The 25,524-nt window shown below is 36.0% G+C and overlaps 1 protein-coding gene and 1 non-coding gene across 2 annotated transcripts in view; one reads left to right on the top strand and one right to left on the bottom strand.

Moving 5' to 3' along the window:
* The window catches only part of Hpse2 (heparanase 2 (inactive)), a 924,256-nt gene that overhangs the window by 822,652 nt on the left and 76,080 nt on the right, over window positions 1–25,524 (bottom strand). The window lies entirely within an intron of this gene.
* Window positions 24,450–24,555, top strand: LOC111754543 (U6 spliceosomal RNA). Its single transcript, XR_002789220.1, has one exon. It is a non-coding gene; the product is annotated as a U6 spliceosomal RNA (small nuclear RNA).

Here is a 25,524-nt window from a genome sequence, read left to right as displayed (position 1 = left end):
GCTCGATAGGACCTTCCACCTCTGAGGTTCATTTAGATCCCATCCCTGCCCTCCAAGTCACTAGGTATTTAGTAATGGAAATATAAAGAGTTTATGAATCCTAGCAGTTTTCTTGATAGTATAAATGTCATACACACAATTTAATGAAAATTAACTCACAAATTCCTATAAGGATAAAAACTTTAAGATGCCTATTACAAACTGCAGTTTAGTATGTGTACACCTTACTTTAAAATACACTGATATTCAAATTTCCAAAGCAAATAAATTAGGGATTAAAACTGTCCACAATACTTTAACAATAAATCTTTATAAAATAGTACATATATAAGACAAATTTAAAAGACAAGCAGTTATTTCTGGATTTATAACAGATTTTATGGCATTCTCTATACTTTCCTGTATTTCAAAATGTTCTCTAAAAATACATATTATTTATATAATCATATTACAGCATTATAACCAAACTAGGTACAATAGTACATGCCTTTAGTTTCAGCACTTGGGAGGCTGAGGTAGGAGGACTGCTGAGTTTGAGGCCAACCTGGACTATTCAATACCCTGTCTCAAAAAGAGACAGACAGACAGAGAGGCAGACAGAGATCCTGTAACCATTTTAAGAAATAATACTTAAATTATAAGGTCAAAGAAGGCTAATTAGGAGCTTCTGAAGTGCATTATTATTCTAATATCAATCTGATTTTATGTAAGTTAAAGACTTCCAGCAGAAATAATTTGTTAATGCAAACAACAGCTTCATGCTTGAAGTACAGCCTGGCATTATACTATTCTTGTATCTATATTATAGGATAGTTGAGTGAATTTGAACAATTGTAAAGAGAAAATTAGAAGGCATTTAATTAAAAAAGAGAGATTTAACCCAATTCAAGTCCTATATCTTCCATAGACTAGTTGTTTGACAGTGTACAGGTTACTTAAACACTCTGATCTCCAGTTTCTCCACTAGTAACATGGCAATGATGACAATGAGGAAGAGAGGTTGATGATAGTGACATCTATCTACATAGGATTGTTCTAGGAAATAATGCAAGTAAAATGCTCAATCTAAAGTCTTGCATATAGATATGAGCCGAATCTTGGTGATTTAATATGATTTAATTTCTAAAACTTTGGTCTACAGTATGTCACAAATATATCTGTTGCAGAAAGCAAGACACATCTATATGTACCAATTCACATTCAGTCAAGAATGTGTTGTGACCATGAGATTAACCAGTACTTCTCAAACTTCAATAATCACACAAATCACTTAGGGGTCTTATATTTTAACAGGAAAGATATTAATACTGCTGACCCATTTGCTACTTTTCAAATAATAAGACAAATTATACAGAACTTAAAGTTAAGCCTGGTTGTGTACACATGATGGAGCCACTTGCTTAGCATGCATGAGTCCCTGGATTCACTTCTCAATAACACACACATATACACAAATAGGATAAATGAAATTAATAAAGTTAATTGCTCAGTTATTCAAAGAGGCTGATGTAGTAACAATATTGGTCTAATAATGTATAATAAATGCAAAATGATTTTTTAACATTAACTAGGATCTGTGTTCAGCTATTTGTTTACAAATTTGACAGAGTTTTCTGCTCCCTCATATTAATATGAAATCTAATGGTAGATAGAGTAGACCAAGGCTGTCATGGTGGCACTGCTGTCACCAAGGTCTCAAATTTCCAGTTTTCTACTCTCCTATCCATAGCATTGAGATGTAACTCCCATTTGCAAGGTGGCTTCATATTTCCAAGACTAACAGTGGAACTCCAGTCTTCACATCCAATTTTTATATGGGAATAGGTATAAAAGGAAAAAGGCTGAGTCATTCTTAGATGTGCTATCCAACAACAGTCATCTTTAGTTGAAGACTGAGAAAGACTGTCTTTCTGCTCAAATAAAATTAGAATTTTGATTATAAGAAAAAAGTTAAGATGAAGATGGGTTAGGTAGTTGGCATTTACAAGCCATGACAGTCAACAAATATGAGTTTAAATCCCAGCATTAAATCTACACTAACTATGTGCTCTTGGACTTTGTGATTTTTTGTTACTCGCAGTAAATATTAGTAATAAAATAGCCACATCAGCCTGGCTAATTTAGCCACATTACCCTGGCTATCATAGTCATTGAATGTATATGAATTTCCAAAATCATCATTTACTATCTGAAAAGAAGTATCATTTCAGAACAATAGCTTGTAATTGTTGTTCTTTTTGATAGGTGACAAAATTAATTAGGAAGGAGAAAGAAAATGGCTTCTTTTCCTGAAAAGGTTGCACTGTTCTTTATTGATAACATAGAAAGTATAACACCTAAATGAGCTATCTTTGAAAAACACTACAGGAAAATATACACAAAAAAGCAAAACAACTCTGGATTTTTAGATCAAGAATACTCACACTAATAAAGACCATATTGAAAGAGGAAAAGGAGAGATGAAAGAACTTACAGTCTTTAGTAAATCAATTTTTTTAATCTATGGCATACTTACCTAAGAGAGATTCCTAATTTGTAAGTAAAAGTCAGGTTTCTTACATGTAAGTAAAGGACCAGTATCCCTCTGCCAAATATTATGATTCAACAAAATACCCTAGAAACCAATTTTTGAGTCAAGTTCTAAATTTAATGCATGAAGGATCTTCATAAGTAAATATAAATGCCCAATGTACATAAGACAGAAGCACTTAATAATCTCCAGCTTTGTCCCATATGGGGCTAACTACGACTCTTTTCTTTATGGGAAATCAAACTATGACAAACAAAACCCATGGGAATCATAAAATGTGTTCCTCCCCCTTCAGAGACTGGCAAGTCACCAGGGGAGGTAGACTAAATACATTGTATATTTGCATATTGCTGTCATGGACTACACAGAGTAAATAAAACAGACGTGACTTTCTTTAAAAATCCCATACTCTGCATATGAAAATTCACACTGGCACATATTTTAAGGTTGACGTCATAGGAGATCCAGAGGCCCTCTGAACATATCCTTCAAGGCTGTTTCTAGCAACCCAAATATGAGATAGAGTGAGGCTGTACACAAAGTCTGTAAGTGCAAGCCCAGAAGAGGTGGGTTCTACAGTGCTTTTGACATTAACTATGATATGACCTTGAATAAGCTTCCAGCTTTCCGAAGTAGAAGTTCTTCAAAGTCTTTTCCAATTCCAAAGTTGTCAATTTGTAAATATTATGGATGTATCACAAAAGTGAGTATAAGAATCACTAGGCAAGAGATTGGGGAAAGGAGAGTGAAAAGTTTTTTAAAGGACAGTGAATAAAGCAGAACATCTAAAGAATATGGTATGGCTAATAATGGAATAAGTTGTAAGGGAAATTTATACAAAATATAAAGAGCTTTGAATGCTACTGCCTCTTTTAAAACACACCTATATTAATCTAACATGTGAAGTATACAGCCTCAAATATCTTATCAATTGCATAATGACTAAGTTCTCTTTCACATCTTTCATCAGATCAACTAAATAATGACAAATTTTCTCCTTCCCTTCCCAGACTCTGGGGAATAGTGAAACGTACACAGTTTAAAGCATAAAAGCACCTCTGGTCAAATTCAGGAGCCATTCACTATCATCACTACCTACCCAGCATATGTAATACAGTCCTCACTGTCTGCCAACCTCATTATAGGTAATTGTGAGTACACTGCCACATATTGTAATTTAGGCAGTATAGCTCAGTTGTTAAACTCTCAGCTCTGTGTTCAAATCCATACTCCTACACTTAAAAGTTCTGTAATCTTGAATAGAACACTTAAATTCCAAGTCTGTTTTTATACCTCAAGTGAAATTTCACATAATTACCCATAAGCCCAGTACCTGAGAGACTGAGGCAGGAAGATTGCTGTGAGTTCAAGACCAGCTTTGGCTATAAAGTGAGTTCAAGGTCAGCCTGCACTGCACAGTGAGACTGTATCTCAAAATGACAAAAATAAGTAAATAAAAAATTTAAAAATTAAAATTAAGTGCCTGTATGTGTGAGATATAGCTCCATATACTAATGGCACAATAGTGAATAATAAAAAATGCAAAATCATTGCCATTAAGACTCTTACCCTATAATATGATAGGCAATTTATAAAGAATTTAAAAAATCAGACCCCCAAAATTCAAAGATCCAATCCAAAAATGATCATCTGAGATAAATACACAGTTCTCAGATGAAGAAATACAAATGGCAAATAAATACATGAAAAAATGTTCATCACCATTAGTCATTAGAGAAATGCAAATTAAAACCACACTGAGATTTCATCTTACTCCTGAAAGAATGACCAGGATCAAGAAAACCAACAACAAAAAATGCTGGAGAGGCTGTGGGGAAAAGGAAATCTCCTGCACTGTTAGTAGACTGGTGCAACCATTGTGGAGGTCAGTCTGGAGATTTCTCAAAAAGCTGGGATTGGAAGTCCCATTTGTTCTAGCTATTCCACTTCTAGGCATATTCCCAGAAGAACTGAAAGCATCATACCACAGTGATATATGTGCACCTATGTTTATAGCAGCACAATTTGTAATAGCCAGATCTTAGAAACAACCTAAGTGTCCATCAACTCAGGAATGGATAAAAAAGCTGTGGTATTTTTATAAAATGGAATACTTCTCAGCTATAAAGAAGGATCACATTGAGATATTTATAAATAAATGGACACAGCTTGAGACCATACTCTAAGTGAAATAAATCAAACTCACATGTATAAATATCAAATAGTTTCCTTAGTGTAAGAAATGATAAGAATACAGAAAAGTCTGTGGTAATCATGATTCCCCATTATATTGGTTTGAAGCCTTATAATGTTTTCACTCATAATTGGAATGGTTTTATTCTGGGTTGTTTGATTTTCTTGTCTGTGATAGTATGAACAGCTATTTTGAAGAAAACAAGACATCATAATAGATATGCTGATTTTTTAAATTTTTTTTTATTTAAGGAGAAAAAGAAAAAAAACAAAAAGGGTACAAGTAATACAAATTTTAAAAAAGAAACAGTAAGAAATCACTAGTTAATAATATCAACCTGTTTTGAAGTCCCACCAAGCTGTTATTCTTCTGTCTCTATTGGTTTTACCATGTTATATCTTACTGGATTTTATTATATGTGATAATATAAACAAAAATTTTTATAGGCAAAGAGATAATATAGAAACCATTGTTCATTTTCTGTTAGCTGGTTCTAAATACCCTGTAATACTTTCATTCTTTTGAATGGTTTCACACTGTCTTGATATGTTTGATGCTATAGTATATGAAGTTATACTCGAATATTTCAAGGAAAGAGACACTATGGTAACTACTATTATGTCAGGTTATCTGGTGATGAAACACTATGTTGCTTAAATTGTTCTGTTCTGTCCTATGTTATGTTTTGTTTGACAGTATCAAGTTTGAGGGCATAGACGACTACTTTGAAGGCAGTGAGATTCACTATGATGCCCATTCTGGTTTGATTATTATCTTCTTTTAAAGTCCTGTAAGCTCTCCAATGTTTAAGTTTTATTGGTTTTGTTCAGTACTGTTTTGTTCAATTTTATTATACCTGATGATATAAGCAACTCTTTTTAAGATAGCAAGAGGCATTATGGCAACCACTATTGATCACCTGGTATTCTGTTTTTACATCATGTACTATGTCAATCCTTTTTGTTTTGATTGATTCTGTTTTGTTTTGTCACATTTGGTTTTATTCTCTTCAAAAAAAGTAATAAGAACTGTGGGAGTAATAAAACCCAAAATGTGTAAACGTTATTATAAAAAAAGAGAGGACAAGAAAGTGCTCTAAAGGATATATCTGCATGTATATTTAAGTGTGTAAGATAGAAAACCATATTACTAAGTTTTTGTTGGATCATCGAACAGAACTGTTTGCAGTCTCACTATTTGAATGTCCACTTTGTATGCTTTGATTTTATAATTTGAACAACTATTTCTAAGATGATAATATGTAATCTATTAACTAGTGATTTCTTACTGTTTATTTTTTTTTTTGAAACTCTGTATTACTTGTACCCTTTACTGTTTTGTTTTGTTTTGTTTTTTCTCTTTAAATAAAAAAATGTTTTAAAAATCAGGAGTCTCTAGTTCGGGCCATTAACCCTTACTTGTGGAGACAGTCCGGAAAGGAATCCGAGATGGGCTCCTACTCCCTACATTGATGGGACTCAGGGCCCTGAAACCAGTGAAAAAGCCAGTGACACAGTACTACCCTAGCTAGAGTGCACATGGTAGACATAACACGATAGACTAGGCAGGACTGGTGACATGGAACACTCAGAAGCAACAGTAACAACAGGAGCCAGCAGGTGCCCCAAAACCAAGGACAGACCTGGTGAGTAGGCTCACACACACCTTTGGAGAGCAAGTAATTAGTGAGACAAGCAACGTGGAGGTATTTGAAACAGCAGAAAGAAGCCAGCAGTTGGGCTCTTGAGAACTCCACCAGCAGTAGACCAGTCCCAGCCCTCATACCCAGAGGCCAGGACTGGCTCTACCTGCAGCACATTTATGGGATCTAACATTGGCACTATCACAGAACCATAAACACCAGAGGTATTTTACTACTTTCATTCTCCTTTGTTTGACAGACTACTCCTTTCTTGTGTGGTTGGATGTCGTGTTCTTTGGCTTTACATATTGTGCTTCTTTATGGTTTGGGGCTTTTTTATTTTCCTCCTCTATTTCCCTGGTCTCATTTTTCTTTCTTTCCTTCTTTTCCATTTTTTGTTCTCCTTCTCTTTCTTCCTTTTTTTTCACTGTTTATGTTTCTTACCTTTGTTTTTCATTTTCTTCTATTGATACTTACTTTCTTTCTTCAAATATTTCTTCAATTTAAACTTCCAAGTGAGTAAACATTGTCTGTTCTCCTTCTGATTACTCTTTCACATTCTATTTTATTCTTTCCCTCCTGTGTACTCCTGTTTCCCAAAACTCAGATGATCATCTTTTCACCTCCAACCTTGACTCTACTATATTTGACCTCATTCAACAATGTTTTATGTCCCCTATGCATCTTAATCTCCTTCTGCCTGCTGCAGAAGGATAAAATATCTTCCTTGGCAGGGAAATCACTGCATACAAGTACGTACTATATGTTTCATTTTGTTATATAACTTCAGAGTTTGCTCCTGTGGTTGGAGGTAGCAGGTTAATGCTTACCAGTTTGCCACTACTTAAGCCACACTTGAAACTATGGTTATTACTAATTGTACTACTTTAGCTAAGATGATACATGTTATAATCAGTTTTTTTGCCCTCTATGATAACACTGTGATTGTACGTAGTCATAATCATCACCACAGCCAAGTCACAAAAGATTGGATGCTGAAACAAATAGCAACTTTGCATCCTTTACAAACTGAGAAAGTAGGTTCTTGAGATAGTAATAAAGAACCATCTACATCCCCCTGAAAAAGAGATATCTCCTAGGGAAGCCTCAATACTAGTAATAAAGCTATTTACCTAAGAAATTGGCTAGCATCAACACAGAAAACAAAATAAAATTTTAAAAAAGAAAATAAAAAGTGATAAGATACAGAAGAAAATGCAACCTCAGGCCCCCAGTCTACCAAGGACGAGCCCAGAGCACAATGAAACAGAGGAAATGGGAAGTCAAACACTGGAAATTTCTGAAATGATAGCAACAGAAGCTACAAAAACAAGGGGAAAAGGCAATAGAGAAAACAGTATCTCAGATACAAACAGAAATGATGCTGAAATTAAAGGTACTAAAGTAAACAATAAAAATAGATAAGTTTAGAAAAAATGATAGAAACAAAAATTTCCGATGGAGGAAAGAAATGGAATCCATGAAGCAGCTTCAAGCACAAGAACAGAGTATTAAAAGCTTTTAAGGAAAAGAAACAGATCACCTATAAAGGAAAGCACATCAAAATCACAGCATTCTGCTCAACACAAACCTTCAAGTTAAGAAGAGGTTGAAATGAAGTATTTCAAATCCTGAAAGAAAACAATTTCCAACTCATACTGATGTACCACAAAAAACTATCTTTCAAAATGAATGGAGAAATAAGATGCATCCATGCAAAAGAACACCTGAAGAAATTCATGACCACCAAACCAACCCCAAAAAGAGTACTGAAAAATATTCAAGACAGAGATAAAAATGCTAAGGACAACAACAGAAAGAAACCACCAGGCAAGGTAAACAATTAAAAGAGAGGGGAAAAGCAGGGAACGAATAGCAGGACAATATCATGACAAAGACAAGTCAATACGTATCAGTAATATCCATCAGTGTAAATGGACTCAATTCACCAATCAAAAGAAAACAGACTAGCATAATGGATCAAAAAACAATATCCAACAATAGACTGTATACAAGAAACACATTAAACTCAAAAAGAAATTCATAGAATGAAAGTCAATGGACGGAAAACAATCCTCCATGCAACAGGAACCCAGAAGGATAGCTAGTCTGTTGACAGACAACATGAACTTCAAATCAAGGATGATCAAAACAGATTAAGGGGTGACTACATACTTGTTAGGAGGAAAACTGAAGAGGAAGAGATAATAAACATAAACATATATGTACCACATAACAAGGTGCCCAATAATGTAAGACAAGTATCAATGGACATCAAAAATCAAATAAGTAATAACACAGTTATAATGGGAGACCATAATACCCCACTGACATAAAAAAGATCAACTATGCAAAAAAATCGGCAAAGAAATATTATAACTGAACCAAACCTGTGAACAAATGAACTTAGCAGATTATTTGCAGTGCTACACCTAAAATAAAAAAAATACACATTTTTCTCAGCTGGGCATGGGATGTTCTCTAAAATAGACCATATACTAGCCTAGGAATCAAAGGAATCAAATTATCCCATGTATATTATCCACAGAGCAATGAAACTGGAAATGAATGGCAAAAGAAACTGCAAAAATGCTATAAATATATAGAAATTATATCACATTTTCCAATACAGTGAAATCAACAAGAAGCAAGCACTCCCCATGAATTGGCACCATGCACAGGCCATGGGGGAACAGCCAAATGCCAGTCTTTTCCCATGAGTCAGCACCATTCATGGACTTCAGGGTAAGAGAATAATAAGTTGACAAGAAGCAAATCCTCCCTGCCAGTTGGTGCCATCCCTAGGCCACTGAGGGGAGAGCCAGATGCCTGCCCTTCCCAGCACGCAGGCTGGAAAACAAGAAAAGCCAAACCTCTCCTCCTGTAAGTGACTGGCTGATTGGGAGAAACACAGGCTGTGATGGTAACTATCTAAGTAAAATATAGTTTAATGCTTGTAGTGTTTCGTGTTTCGGTGGATTTGCAGGTCTTAAGCTAATACTCTGATCATCTATTCAGAGGATAACAGTATGCAATATAGCATCTATGGAGATCTCCTTCTAAAGATGGTAGTCATTATTAACTCCCTATTATCTTGTTTTAAAGTCCTGTATCATTTTAATTTTTTTGTTGGGTTTTATTCTGCTTTGTTTTGTTTTGTTTGACTTTATTATATACAATGGCATAGGCAGCTATTTCAAAGATAACAAGATAATTTACTATTAGCTTGTTTGAAGTCCTTTACTACATTCATTGTTTTGTTTTTATAGGCTCTATTCTGTTCTGTTTTGTTTGACTTTTACTATGTCTGAAGGTATGGGCAGCTACTTTGAAGACAACAAGAAGTATCATGGTAACCATTATTGATTTCCTATTGTTTTGAATGCCTGTGTCACTTAAACTGATTTGTTTTGATTGGGTTTATTCTGTTTTATTTTACTTGGCTTTATTCTCATTAAAATAAAAAATTTTAAAAAGAAAACAATGCAAAGAATTAAAAGTTAGTTCTTTGAAAGAATAAATAAAATTGATAAACCCTAAGCCAACTGTAAAGATTGGCACATTGTGTCAACTTGAGAAGTTTAAAACTTTCTTGAGGCAACTCAGCAGGGGACCAGGGTGCTCACTGTGGAAAGATCCTCACCCTGTGCAACAGAGGGCACAGAGAGGTGTGACTGCTACATCCATCCTATGGGGTGATAACCTGCTTACAATATAAAGGAGGACAAGAAGCTTGTTTCCATGCCCACTTTTCTCTTGCTGCCTTTGCAGTCTTTTGCTGCCTTGAAGTGTGGCCCCTGTGCTATGCCACCTTGTCTTAGAGCTAGCTGATTATGGCCTGCAATCTCCACAAACTGTGAACTAAATTAACCTCCCCTTCATTAATTTTGGGTGTCAGGTATTTTATCTCAGCAATTAGACTAAAGTAATAAAACAGAATTTGGTACCAAGAGTAGAGTCATCACTGTCATCACCCAAACCAAATCATGTAGTTCAAGAGTGTGTGGGATGGCCTGTATGAAGAGTTTGAAAACGTTTGGACATGTCTCCTGAAAAGAGTAAATCTGAATGCCTTAGGCTGTTCTATATGGGAGATTCTGGCCAGAGCTCCGAAAACCAGAAGCCTGATAAAAATTCCACTAGTAAAGGCCAGGCTTCAGAGATTTCTGATAGGAAAGACTGCATTAGGTGCTGTTTGCTAGATTATGTACATTAATAGCTTAGTAAAAAGTTTGTCTCCATTTTGTTCATTTCCAGCCACTGTGCCTGAGACTAATATTGAAAGTAGTGAAGTAATTAACCTGACATAAGAAATTTCAAGGCAGCCTAATATTGAGGAAGTCAGATAACTATTATTGGGTTTTGTTTTGTTTTATTTTGTTTTGCTTTAGCCAGATCTGTGTTGGGAATCAAGACCAAAGAGTGCAATAGGATAATTTAAAACAGTGTGAATTGGTCACAAAAGAAGCTCCAATAAATCTGCAGACTTCAAAAATAGAGATGAGGAAACCTCAATTGCTGACAAAGAACATGGAAATAAAAAAGATGGCTTGAAAGCATCTCAAAAAGCAAGTCTCAAACTCTATAGCCTCAATACTGCAAAAGTGGAGTCCTGGGTCATGACTGTGAGCGCAGGCTGAATCCCAGTGCACAAGAAAAACCTTAGAACTTCGCTCCATAGCAGTAATACCATGCTCTGTATCTGAAATCACCCTAAAATGCAGCAGAGGTACCCACTTGCCTAGCCAGGCCATGCCCAGGCAACCTTCAAAAAGCAAGCAGGGCTCAGAATTCAGTCCCTGATCCCGACCACGGGCCCAGATTGAATTCCAGTGCACAAGGAAAACCTTGGAACTTCACTCCCAGGCGGTAAGACCATGCCCTGCATCTGAAATCAACAGAAGACCCACAGAGGCCCTGTGGGACCAACTGGCCCACACCCAGCAAGCTCCAAGTGGCATGCAGGTGCCAGCAGTCTGCCCTGGGAGCAAAAAGTGGGCCAGGTGATTCCCAATGCACCAAGGAAGCCTTGAAACATCACTCAAAACCCGAAAACAGGCATGACCCCAGCTGGCACTGAAGAATACTATGCTGCCCTTGGACCTTGGCTCTCACAGCCGCCTACTTGCTATGTGACTCCAGTCAGCACTGAGGAACGCCAGGCTACCCTGGGACCCTGGCCTGCACCCAGCAAACACCTAGACCCAAGACATCTGCTGGCCCCGCAGGTACACTCCTTACCTCCTAGACCTAATATTTCAGCTCTCACCCTTTCTTCCAGAACCTTGGACTACAGCAGATTAACTGTGCTAGCTTGAAGAGAGATTCAGTAACTATCACACCCAAACAGAAGATCTCAGCAGGCTCCAGTCAGTGTGGTGAGTACGCTCCTAAAATAGAGGTATACAGTGGGTAAATAAGGCCAGTAGTAAAGCTCTTTCCAACTAAATATAAGATCTTGGTGAGTTTGAAAAGAGTGTGGAGGACCCCTTTCTGCACACCAAAAACATCAGGCAAGGTGAGGAGTGTACCAATAAGGATGCCACAACTTGGAGAAAATAAAAAAGGCTTATGAGACAAACAGGGACACAGTAGGGCCTCAGCCGACACAAACACTATACACAGGGAGATTTGGTGACCTGGAGTAACATGAAGAAAAAAAACAGCAGCAACAAAAAGTTGACCAATATCAATACTACTAGGCTTATCACCCCAAGAGCAATATGCAACTCACGCAATAGGCCCTGCAGTTGGAACTCAGATAATTGGCCCACCTATTCATTGTAGAACCAGCAATTACACAAAAATCAACCCTAGATTAGGAACACAAAATACATACTACCAACAGTTGACACTAGTGGGATTGAAGTACCAAATATTAATTCAAAAGGGGAAAATGGCAAAACGAAAAAGCGAAATGCAGTCTCAAATACCTAGTATACCAGGAACAAGTACAGGAGACACTGAAATAGAGGACTTAAAAATTAACACACTGGAAATCTCTGTAAAGATAGTGAAATAAAAAAACAGCTCCATGACGCTATAGAGAAATCAAATTAGAAATAATCTCCCATATAAAGACACAAAAAACAATCTTAGTAAAGGAGTTGTGCAATGCAGCTACAGAAGAAATAGATTTTTAAAAGTACAGAAGCATAGGGAACTGATTGAAATCTTAAATGAACAATATAAAAAACAAGAGGAATTCATGAAACAAACTCAAAGAGACATCCAAGAAACAAAAACTTCTATTCAAAGTGTACAAAACCGTTTAAATGAAGCTGAGGATAGGATTTTGGACCTTGAGGACAGGATCGCAATTACATCATGAAAGGATAGAACTTCTAAAAATAACAAAGCAGCATGAAATGACAATCCAGCAGCTTCAGGATGATGCCAAGAGCAACAATGCAAAATTAATAGGCATCAGTGAAGATACGGGAATCAATGCAAATGACATAACTAAAATATTCACAGAAGTAATAGCTAAAAATTTCCCAAATATGGGGAAAAATCTGATATACACATTAAGTGAGGCATATACAATGCCAAACAGTCACAACCAACATAAATCTATACCCAGACACAGAATACTTAAGATCTCAGACATACATCATAAAAACAGAATACTAAAAGCTGTTAGAGAAAAGACACAACTCACCTATCAAGGGAAGTCCATTAGAATCACAGCAGACTTAAAAGTAATAAGAACTGTGGGAATAATAAAATCCAAAATGTGTAAATGTTATTGTAAAAAAGAGAGAAAAACAAAGTGCTCTAAAGGATACAACTGCAAGTGTATTTAGGTGTGTAAGATAGATGACCATTGTTATGAATTAAGAACAGGTGGTCAACGTAACGCCAGATGGATTACATCAGCATGGCATTGAGTGAAGATGCTCTACCTGAGGAAAGTTGCCAGGATAAATAGGTGGAGAAGAAGGGAGGTGTGGAGGCTTGAGGTGTTAAGGAGGCATTGTGGGTTCTCCTACGAGTTGCTGTTTGAGCTGTTGGTTCTCCTGGAGAAGCCTGAGTCCTCACATTGACCATTGCTTCCTGGCTCTCGAGGGGAAGACATGTGCTGCTTGGTCTCCAGCACGAACTCGTCACACTGCTTCCTGGCTCATACCCGACTGTGCTTGTCATCAGAGGAGCACGGGGCTTCTGTGTCACTGAGAACAGCTGTGGTGCCTTTCGGGATAGCCCTGGTCTTTGTTGTGAGTGTGACTTCTGGGCTACAGCGTAGAACCCTCATCCAACTAGCACAGCTCCTTCATCCTGCTGGCATAGACTTTCTGGCTTCCACCGCTGACCCTTAGGTCTTGCCGGCTCGGATCAGTAAAAGAGACTGGCATCAGTCCTTCTTGTGGGCTCTGGACCTCCAGCTGGACTCGTGGGAGGCACTGTCCTGAGCTCTGGATTTTTATCTGGACTCATGTGGGACATTGCCGTGGGGTTTAGGCTCTTGACTAAATAATCTACGTCTTTGGTGTTGCGGATAGATTTCCTGCATTTTCCTGTGTTAACTTCCAGTGACCATTAAAAAAATATTATAAACTCCATGTCCTAATCCGAATTGTTCTTTGTGTACGACCACTGACTACAACAACCATATTACTAAGTTTTTCGTGGATCACTGAACACAACTGTTTGCAGTCTCACTGTTTGAATGTCCACTTTGTAAGCTTTAATTTTGTAACTTGAACAATTATTTCTAAGACGACAATATGTAATCTATTAACTAGTGATTTCTTACTGTTTATTTTTTTTGGAAATTCCATATTACTTGTACCCTTTTACTGTTTTGATTTTTTCCTTTAAAAAATTTTTAAAAAAAAGAATCACAGCAAACTTTTCACCACAAACCCTTAAGTCAAGATGAGCTTAGAGTGAGGTATTTCAAAGCCTTGAAAGAAAACAACTTTCAACCCAGACTGATATACCCAGAAAAAATTTCATTCAAATTTAATGGAGAAACAAGATACTTCCATGAAAAAAGAACAAGTGAAGAAATTCACATCCACCAAACCAGTCCTAGGAAGAGTACCAAAAGACATACTAGACAGAGATAAAAATGACCACAGTCCCCAGAACAACAGCAGAAAGAAACCACCAGGTAGGACAAGCAATTAAACAAGGGGGAAAAGCAGAAAGCAAACAACTGGAACATGACATGGCAGAGCTGAGCCAGTACATATCAGTGACATCCATATATAAAAATGGCCTCAATTAACCTATGGATCAAGAAACATGATCCCACAATATGCTGTATACAACAAACACATCTGACTCAAAGGAAACTCATACATTAAAAGTCAAAGGATGCAAAACACTTTTCCATGCAACAGGAACCCGGAAAAAAGCAGGGGTAACTATTCTATTTGCACACAACATGAATTTTAAACCTAAAAATGATGAAAAGAAATAAAGTCACTACATATTCATTAGTGGAAAAATTCCAGAAGAACTAACAATTATAAATATATATGCACCAAACACAGGAGCATCCAATTATATAAGATAAAACGGACATGAAAAGCCAAATACACAAGAACACAATTATAACAGGGGACTTTTAACAGCCCATTGTAACAAAGAGATAAATCAACTAGACAAAAAGTCAGCAAAGAAATAATAGAACTGAATCATACCTATGAGCAACTGGACTTAGTAGATGTTTACAGAGTGTTCCACCCAACCACATCAGAATACACGTTATTCTCAGCTGTGCATGGGACATTTTCCAAAATAGACCATATATTATCCCATAGAACATTCTTAAGTAAATGCAAGGTATTGAAATTATCCCATGCATGATGTCTGACCATAGCACATTTAAATTGGAAATTAAGGACAAAAGAAATTGCAAAACCTGCATAAATACATGGAAATAAAATGACAGCCTTTTGAACAACCAGGGGGCTACAGATGAAATTAAAGAAGAAATAAAGCAATACCTACAATTCAGTGAAAATGCGAAAACAACATACTGTAATCTGTGGGATGCAATGAAAGTGGTCTTAAGAGGGGAATACATAGCAATAAACGGTCATATCAAGAAAACAATGAGCACAAATAAACAATCTAATGCTTCATCTCAAGCTTCTAGAAAAAGAATAGCAAGTTAAACCCAAAGTTCGCAGAAGACAGGCAATTGTAAAGATTAGAGCAGAAATCAATACAATTAAAATTTTAAAAAAACAATACAAAGAATTAAAGAATAAAAAGCTGGGTTTTTTTGAGAGAATAAACAAAATTGACAAACCTCTAGGTAACTTTATAAAGAAAAAGAAAGAAAAAAACCCAAATTCACGCAATAAGGACTGAAAAGGGAGAAATTACAACAGATCCCATGGAAATTCAAAAGGTCATAAATACCTACTTGGAAAATCTCTACTCACATAAAATGGAAAACACAAAGGAAATGGACAGGTTTCTAGAAACATGAACTACCCAAGCTCAACCGAGAAGTTATAGCAATTTTGAATAACCAATATCAGCTACTGAAATTGAAAATGTAATTAAAAACTTAAGAAGGAAAAGCCCCGGTCCTGATGGATTCACGGCTGAATTCTACAACTAATTTAGAGAAGATTTGATGCCAATACTACTTAAATTCTTGAATGAAATTGAAAAGGAAGAAATCCTCCCTAAATCATTCCTAGAGGCAAGAATACTCTCATACCAAAACCAGAGAAAGACCCAACCAAAAAGGAGAACTATAGGCCATTCTCTCTAATGAACACTGATGCAAAGATTCTCAATAAAATACTGGCAACAGAATGCAGCAAATTATCAAGAACATTATACATCATGACCAAGTGAGATTCATCCCAGGAATGCAGGGATGGTTTAACATATGCAAATCAATAAATGCAATACACCACATCAACAGGGCCAAAAACAAAAACCACATGGTCATCTCAATAGATGCAGAAAAAGCTTTCAATAATGTTCAACACATGTTCATGATAAAAATCCTTCAGAAACTCAGAATACACAGTCTCTATCTCAATTTTATAAATGTCATCCATGACAAACCAACAGCCAACATTATATTAAATGGACAAAAACTGAAAGCTTTCACACTAAAATCAGGAACAAGACAAGCATGTCCACTATCACCACTCCTATTCAATATAGTTCTGGAAACACTAGCCAGGGCAATCAGACAAGAGAGAGAAATAAAAGGAATAAAGATAGGAAAAGAAAAAGTTAAATTATCACTATTTGCAGATGACATGATACTTTATATACAACACTCAAAAAACTCCAATAACAGACTACTTCAAGTAATAAATAAATTCAGCATTGTAGCTGGCTTAAAGTCAATGCTCAAAAATCAATAGCATTCCTCTACACAAACAAAAAACTCACCGAGAGAGAAAATATGAAAATATCGTCCTTCACAATAGCATCTGAAAAAGGAAATACTTGGGAATCAACCTAACTAAGAATGTAAAAGACTTATATGCTGAAAATTATGCTACGCTTAAAAAGGAGATTGAAGAGGATATAGAAAATGGAAGGATATTCCTTGCTCTTGGCTAGGAAGAATCAACATTGTGAAAATGGCCATATTTCCATAAATTTTATATAGATTTAATGCAATCCCAATCAAAATACCATTGACATATCTCACATATCTAGAGAAAACACTCCTAAAGTTCATTTGGAAACAGAAGAAACCTAGAAAAGCAAAGGCAATTCTGAGCAACAAAGGCAAGACAGGAGGCATCTCAATATCTGACTTGAAGCTATACTACACAAAGCCACAGTGATAATATCAGCATGGTACTGGCAAAGAAAAAAGCCTGAGGATCACTGGAACAGATTAGAAGATGCAAGCACAACTACAAAGCCACTCAGCCACCTGATATTTGACCAAGAGGCTAAAAATGTTCACTGGAAGAAGGATAGTCTCTTTAATAAATGGTATTGGAAAAATTGGCTCTCCACATCCCGAAGATTGAAACATGATCTATGCCTATCACCGTGCACTAAACTAAAGTCTAAATGGATCAAAGACTTAAATATTAAAAGAGAAACATTAAATCTACTGGAATACAAGGTAGGCAAAATCTTGGAGACAAAGGGGTAGGCAGAGAATTCATAAACAAAACGCAAATTGCACAGGAAACACTTCAAAGAATCAACAATTGGGATCTCGTATTATTGAAAAGTTTCTGCACTTCAAAAGAAATCACCAACAGAGTGAAAAGAAAACCCACAGAATGGGAAAGAATTTAGACCACAACCCCTCAAACAAAGCACTTATATACAGAACATATAAAGAACTGAAAAACATCAAGCCCCCCAAATTCAAAGACCCCCTTTAAAAATGGTCATCTGAGATGAACATACAGTTCTCAGATGAAGATATAAAAGTGGCAAGTAAATACATGAAGAAATGTTCACCATCACTGGTCATTTGAGAAATGTAAATTAAAACAGCATTGAGATTTCATCTCACTCCAGAAAGAATAGCTGCCCTGGAGAAATTTACTGATAACAAATGTTGGCAAGGCTGTGGGGAAAAAGGAATACTGCTCCATTCTTGGATGGGGTGTAGACTAGTACAACCACTTTGGAAATCAGTATGGAGAATTCTCAGAAGTCTAGGATTGGAATTTCTATTCAACCCAGCTATCCCTCTCCTGGGCATTTTCCCAGAAAAACTGGAGAGATCATATCACAGTGATATATGTGCACCCATGTTCATAGCAGCACAATTTGTAATAGCTAAATCTTGGAAACAACCCAGATACCATCAACTTTAGAGTAGATGAAAAAGATGTGGTATTTTTATACAATGGAATATTACTCAGATATAAAAAAGATGATCTTGAGGCCTTCATAGGCAAATGGAGACAACTTGAGTCTATTCTCATTAGTGAAATAAATAAGAATCAAATTTATAAATATCACATTGTATCTCTAGTATAAAAAGAAACAAGAAATGTAGGAGTAATAAAACCCAAAATGTGTAATTGCTATTGTAAAAAAGAGAGGAAAAGAAAGTGCTCTAAAATAAAAAGAAAGTTCTCTAAAAAAAAAAAAGAAAAGAAAGTGCTCTAAAGGATATACCTACATATATGTTTAAGTATACAGGTTTGATAACCATATTAATAGGGTTTTTTTTTTGGATAGTTGAACAGAACTGTTTGCAGTCTCGCTGTTTGAATGTCCACTTTGTATGCTTCACTTTTGTAACTTGAATAACTATTTGTAAGAGGACAATATGTAATTATCAACTAGTGACTTCTTACTGTTTTTTAAAATTCTGTATTATCTGGGGTTTTTTTTCTTCAAATAAATTTTTTTTAAAAAAACTGCAAAAGTACTGTTTTGAGGAGAAAGTCACAGAACATGTTCCAGAATGGTGGTGGCATAGGGAATTTGTTTCTTAGAACTGCATTCAGAAAACCATATAGTCAGGAGAGTAGAAAGCCTTTCTACTGCCTCAGCTGGGATCACACCTTGGCATCATCCACATGGTGCTGGTTCTAGGTATGTGCAGAATGCAAGATTTTCACAGGTTAAGAGGGTTTCCACCATGATTTCAGAAGGCCTGGCAGGTCAGGCAGTGTGTCCAGGAGAGGGCAATGTGTTAAGTTGTGAAGGTGAAGATGAAGGTACAGTGGAAACCCCACAAGTTTAGAAAAGCCGGAAACACAGGTGATAGAATGAAAGCTTCAAGGAGGGAGCAAAGACAGTCCAAGAGAGAGATTCTGGAACCTATAACCCCCACAAGTGTGACAGGGGTGGAGTCATACAAGCACTTGGGGCTCACAATCTATCATACACTCCCTCAAATGGTGAACATGGAATTATAGGATTTAATGCTTACCCTGCTGGATTTTGGACTTGCTTTGATCCCAATCATTGGTATTTCCTTGTTTGTAACTTTTGGAATGAAAATGTTTATCTTGTGCCACTGAGTGTTGGAAGTGTTTAACTTTTTATATGTCCAGGGTCTTGCAGCTAAAAGTTTCCCTTATATCTCTGAAGAGACTTGGGACTTCCAATTTTCAGCAGTGTTGAAGCCGTTAGGATTTGGTAGCTCTTTTTGATGAATTAAACACCTCTTGCATAAAAGTATGTGCATGAGTCTTTGGGGGACCAGGGGAAGATGATATGATTCTAATGTAACATAATTTTGATAGACCTAATGCTGATCCTTAAGGATTGGTAAACCTGTGTTATAATGTTCAAATTGTGAAATGATATGAATAAGTATGTCTTTGTATGTGGAAACCTGTTTAAAGATACGTGTCTGGTTGTTAAATTCACAAGGTGTGGCTTGTTATTGTTGATACACTGTGTCGACTTGAGAAGATTAAAAGTTCAATGAAGTGACTTGGCAAGGGACCATCCTCATCCTACGCAAGAGGAAGGCAAAGAAATGGTGTGAGTGCCCCACCTGCCCTAGGGGTCATGGCATACTTACAGTATCAGGGAAGATGAGAGGCTTTCCCTTTTCCTATCCCCCTGCCATTTGATTTTGCTACTTTTTCTATCTTCTGCTGCTCTGAAGTACTGTCCCTGTGAAATGTCACCTTGCCTTGAAGCAAACTGATTGCAGAATGAAACCTCCACAAACTTTGAATCAAATAAAATTTTCCTTCCATAATTTTGGGTGTCAGGTATTTTGTCCTAGCAATGAGAAAAAAGTAACTAAGACATCAATGTTATCAAAAAAGGAAAAGAAAGATGCAAATTCATGCATTGAGAATGAAAAGGATGAAATCGCCCAGCATCTCCCAAGATCCATGCCATGTTGGAACTTAGGGTGCTGGGAAACCAAGCAACCTGCTCACCTTCCTGGAAAGCAGCTGTGGCTCAGGCAAGCTGTGACCACCCCAGGAAGAGAACTATCCAATGTCTCCCGAGATCTAAGCCATATTGGAACTTAGGGCACTGGGAAACAAAGCAACCCGCTCACCTCCCTTGTAAACAGCCCTGAGCATACTGGCGCATGGGCTGAGAATCAAACATCCCATCCCCCACCTCCCTTGTTAGCAAATGGGAGCCAGATGTCTGAGTATCTCTTGGGAGGTTGACCACATGCAATATAGCAAATATAGGGAGTTTCCTGCTACCATCTCTTTGAAAGGCAAATATTGTTATCACTGTTTTGCTTTGTTCTGATTAACTGTATTGCTCTATTCAATATTCTGTTTTAATAAGTTCTATTATGTTCTATATTTCATTTGATTTTGCTATACCTGATTGAAAGAACAACTATTGTGAAGATAACGAGATATACTATGGTACCTATTACTGTTATCCTGGTAACCTGCTGTGTCATTCTGTACCGATTTCACTGCATGTCTCAATTGGCTTTGCTCTGTCTTGTTTTGTTGTATTTTACTACCTTCAAAATAATAAAAAAAAAATTTAAACGTAATTAAAAACTTACCAACAAAGAAAGCCCAGGATCCTCAAGGATTAATGGTTGTAATCTACATGAAATTTAGAGGGGATTTAATGCCAATACTCTTTAAACTCTTTAATGAAATTGAAAGGGGAGAAATATTCTCTAACTCATTCCTGGAGGCAAGTTTTACCCTGAAAACAAAACCAGAGAAAGACCCAACTTAAAAAGAGAACTACACAGCCTGCCTTGTAAGCAGGCAGTCGTGAGTTCGATCCCCGGTACCGATAAAAAGGAAAAAGACCAAAAAAAAAGAGAGAGCGAGAAAGAGAGAGAAAAAGACAAAAAGAGAACTACAGGCCAATCTCCCTAGTTAACAGAATGTAAAATCCTCAGTAAGATACTACCAAAAAGAATGCAGCAATCATCAAGAAGATTATACACCATGACCAAGTGGGATTTATGCCAGGACTGCAGGGATGTTTCAACATATACAAATCAGTAAATGTAATACAGCATATTAAAAGGGCCCAAGACAAAAATCACATGATCATCTGAATAGATGCAGAAAAGGCTTTTGAAAAAGTTGAACACTCATTCATGATTAAAAAATAAATCAAAATAGTCTATACCTAAATCTGGTAAAAGCCAACTATGACAAATCAACACCAACATCATGCTAAATGGACAAAAACTGAAGGTTTTCCCTCTAGAATCAGGAACAAGACAAGGATGTCCATTATCACTACCCCTATTTAATATAGTTCTGAAAATATTAACCAGAGCAATTAGACCAGACAAATAAAAGGAGTAAGGATAGGAAAGAAAGAAGTTGAATTATCATTATTTGCAAAACACGATACTCTAAATAGAAGACCCCAAAAATTCCACCAAAAGATATCTAGATTTAATAACCAAATTCAATAGTGTAGCTAGTTACAAAGTCAACACTCAAAAATCAATAGCTTGGCTGTACATGAATAACAGACCAACTGAGAGAGAAATTAGGGAAACAATGCATTTTATAATACCACCCCAAAAAATGAAATACCTAGGAATAAATCTAATAAAGAATGTAAAAGACCTCTACATTGAAAACTAAGTACTCTGAAAAAGAAGACTGAAGAGGATATGAGAAAATGGAGAGATATCCCGTGCTCTTGGTAGGAAGAACCAATATAGTGGAAATGGCCATACTTCCAAAACTGTTATATAGATTCAGTGCAATCTCAATCAAAATTCCAATAAAGTATCTCACAGAATTAAAGAAAATAATCCTAAAATTCATGTGGAATCAGAAGAGTCCTAGAATAGCAAAGGCAATCCTAGGCAACAAAGACAAGACATCAGGCATCACAATCCCTAACTTGAAATTATACTATAAAGCTACTGTGATTTTAAAAAGTGTGATATTGGCAAAAAAAAAAAAGAAAACAGATTTGAATATCAATGGGACAGATTAAAAGAACATCAGACAGACTGAGCCACCTTATCTTTGACAAAGATGCCAAACATATTCACTGTCAGAAAGATAGCCTCTTTAATAAATGGTGCTGGAAAAACTGGCTCACCATATGCCAAAGATTAAAACTGGATCCATATCTTTCACCAGGTACCAAGCTAAACTCAGAATGGATCAAAGATCTTAATATTAAAACAAAAATATTAAATCTGCTGGAAGATAGAATAGGTAAAATCTTTGATGGTCTACACCAATGAGATATTGGAGTAGGCATAGACTTTCTGAACAAAACCCCAATTGCACAGGAACTATCACAAAGAATCAACAACTGGCATCCCACCCTACTAACCTGCTTTTTGCACAGGTAGAGAAACCACCAACAGACTGAACAGACAACCAATAACATGGGAGAAAATGTTTGTCAGCTGTACCTCAGAGAATTACTATCAAAAACATGCAAAGAATAAAAAATCAGTCCTCCCAGGTTTAAAGATTCAATTAAAAAATGGGCATCTGAGGTGAAGACACACTTCTAGGATGAAGAAATACAAATAGCAAATAAACATGTGAAAAAAGGTTCAACATCATTGGTCATTCAAGAGATGCAAATTAAAACAACACAGATTCTACCTCACCACAGAAAGAATGGCTATCATCAAGAAATCAACCAATAACAAATGGGCTGTGAGAGAAAATGACACTTCTCCACTATTGGTGGGAGTGTAGACTGGTTCAACTACTCTGGAAATCAGTGTTGACATTCAAAAAAAAAAAAAAAAAAAAAAAAAACTAGGATTAAAGGTCCTGTTTGACCAAGCTATTTCCCTTCTGGGTATCTTCCCAGAAGACTTAAAAGATTCATACCCCAGCAATATATGTGCATCCATTTTTTTTATTAGCACAATTTTTAATATCTAAACCTTGAAACAACCCAAATGCTCATCCATGGAGCAATGGATAAAAAAGACATGATATTTTTATACATTGGTGTATTACTCAGCTATAAAGAATAAACTGTAGACATTTATAGATAAATGGACATAACTTGAGACCATACTCACAAGTGATAAATCAGACTCCCAAGTGTGAGCATCTCATTGCTTCTCTAGTGTAAGAAGTAGAAAGGATAAATAAGATCCAAAATACACAATACATATTGTTAAATGTAAAGAAACTGTTAAAAAGGAAAGAGAAACTAAGATGGGGGAAAGGAGAAAAAAATAAGGGAAAAGAGAAAAAACTACATATATTAACCATTGTAACTACCTTGTTTCAACATTCTGTATCATTCATTGTTTACTCTCTTTAAAATGAAAAAATAAATACTACAAAGAAAACAAAAGGCAAATGATATGAAAGAGAGAATGCAACTTTAAATGAGATGGCAACACAGATCATCCTTTGAGGAGGTGACATCTGAATGAAGAATGAAATGTCAAGAAGTCAATAACTAAAAGAACTAAAAGAAATATATGATGGGCAAAAATCAGAGCAAGTGAAAAGTCTCTGAGGCAGTCATGGTTATGGTACTGGGAAGAATCCAAGGTCACTGTGCCAGAGCCTTAGGAATTTAGAAAGAATGGGGCTGGGGATTTAGCTCAGCGGCATAAGCACCTGCCTTGAAAGCAGGCAGTCGTGAGTTCGATCCCTGGTACTGATAAAAAAAGGAAAAAGACAAAAAATAAAATAAAAAAGAAAGAAAATGTCACTCCTTTCCCAACAAATTCTAAGGCCATTTTCTGAAGGAATTTACAAAGAAAATAATAAGAGATTACATTGCAAAATATGACTGCAAAACACTGCATGCCTCACATCCCATTTTTAATAAATATTTTTGATTTTTAATAAATATCTATCCATTTCTATATCAAAAGTTTTAAGATTCTCAATTCTGCTATTTTTCCAACTCCAATAGAATGTTTTGCCATGTTGCTATGGTCTCTTACAAAAGTAATTTGAGAAGGGGAATAAAGAAAATGGTTGTGTTTTTTACCAAACAGCTGAGAAAAGGTAGCTCTATACTATACTATTTTTTAAAAAGCTACATTCATATTAGATTTGAGAAGCATATTAATGTGCTGTGAGAATTACCTACCCCAGAGTTTTTGAGTTCAAATTCTAACCTTGTCATTTACTACACGTGTGATTTGGGGCAGATTTTCAACCTTTGTATGCCTTAAATCATGATCTGTATGTGATAATAACAATAGTACCTATCTCATGAATTTTAAGAAAGATTGAATTGTGCTTGCTTCGGCAGCATATATACTAAATTGGAACAACACAGAGAAGACTAGCATGGACCCTGCAGAAGGATGACATGCAAATTCATGAGTAAAGATTGAGTTAATAAATATAAAGAAATTAAAATAATGCAACATAATATAAGTAATATCTGTTATCTTATAAGTTATAATTACTATATTAATGAAGTATATTGATGAAAAACCACAAAATATTCAACTTACTCTGCTACCCACTGTAGAGATATTTGAAAATATGTATTGTCCTGTTTTGTATTATAAATGTGTCAACTGAAAAAAACACAAGAAATCAGTAATTTTGCTTTGTCCCAGGAAGATAATCTATAAATCATAAACTTTTTTATTGATCTATTATTTCAATTAATAATTTATTGATCTTATATTATTTAATAATTTATTGATCTTACATTATTTCTGAAAAGTATCATACTTGGTAAGTTTCTTAAATAAAAAGATTTTTCTTCATCATTAAGTTAATAATAAATCCTGTAACTCTGGTAGATTCGTTATTTAAAGAGCTTGTCTCATTCAAAGTAACTTAGAAAAGGCAAGGAATAGATTATATAAAAGCACATAGACCACAGTAAAAAGTAAAGTTTGGACTTTAAACATACCAGAAAGTCATTTAAGAGTTTTAAGGACTTCTAGGAAGATGACGAAGCAGTAAACAGCAGCAAATTAGCCTCTCCAAGATTTGGAATCCAATCATTGGAATATAACAAATTGGGAGATAAAAGGAGAGAAGTGGATTCCTGGGCCCCAGGAAGGCTCTGAAGAAAGAATGGGGAGCCCACAGGGAAAGTGAAGAAACAGATGTCACACAGAAAAAGGAAGTCGAAAACTATACTTTCTTCCTGACTCCCAGCTTACAGCATGCAGTACTGAAAGCATCAGAATCGGCATCCCACCCTATTCCTACTGAAGATTTGCTGGGGTTACCCAACACCCCCCCCCCCCGCAAAATCCTACAACAGCCTTCTGGGATCATACAGATTGGACATGGGCTCTACATGTTTCTTTTGTCTATCAGTAACAGTGGACATACACCTAGAATT

This window comes from Cavia porcellus, unplaced genomic scaffold, assembly GCF_034190915.1.
Source record: "Cavia porcellus strain 051 isolate PalLab524CR breed Dunkin Hartley unplaced genomic scaffold, mCavPor4.1 scaffold_2, whole genome shotgun sequence".
Lineage (NCBI taxonomy): Eukaryota > Metazoa > Chordata > Mammalia > Rodentia > Caviidae > Cavia > Cavia porcellus.
This window is presented reverse-complemented; position numbering and strand designations above follow the sequence as displayed.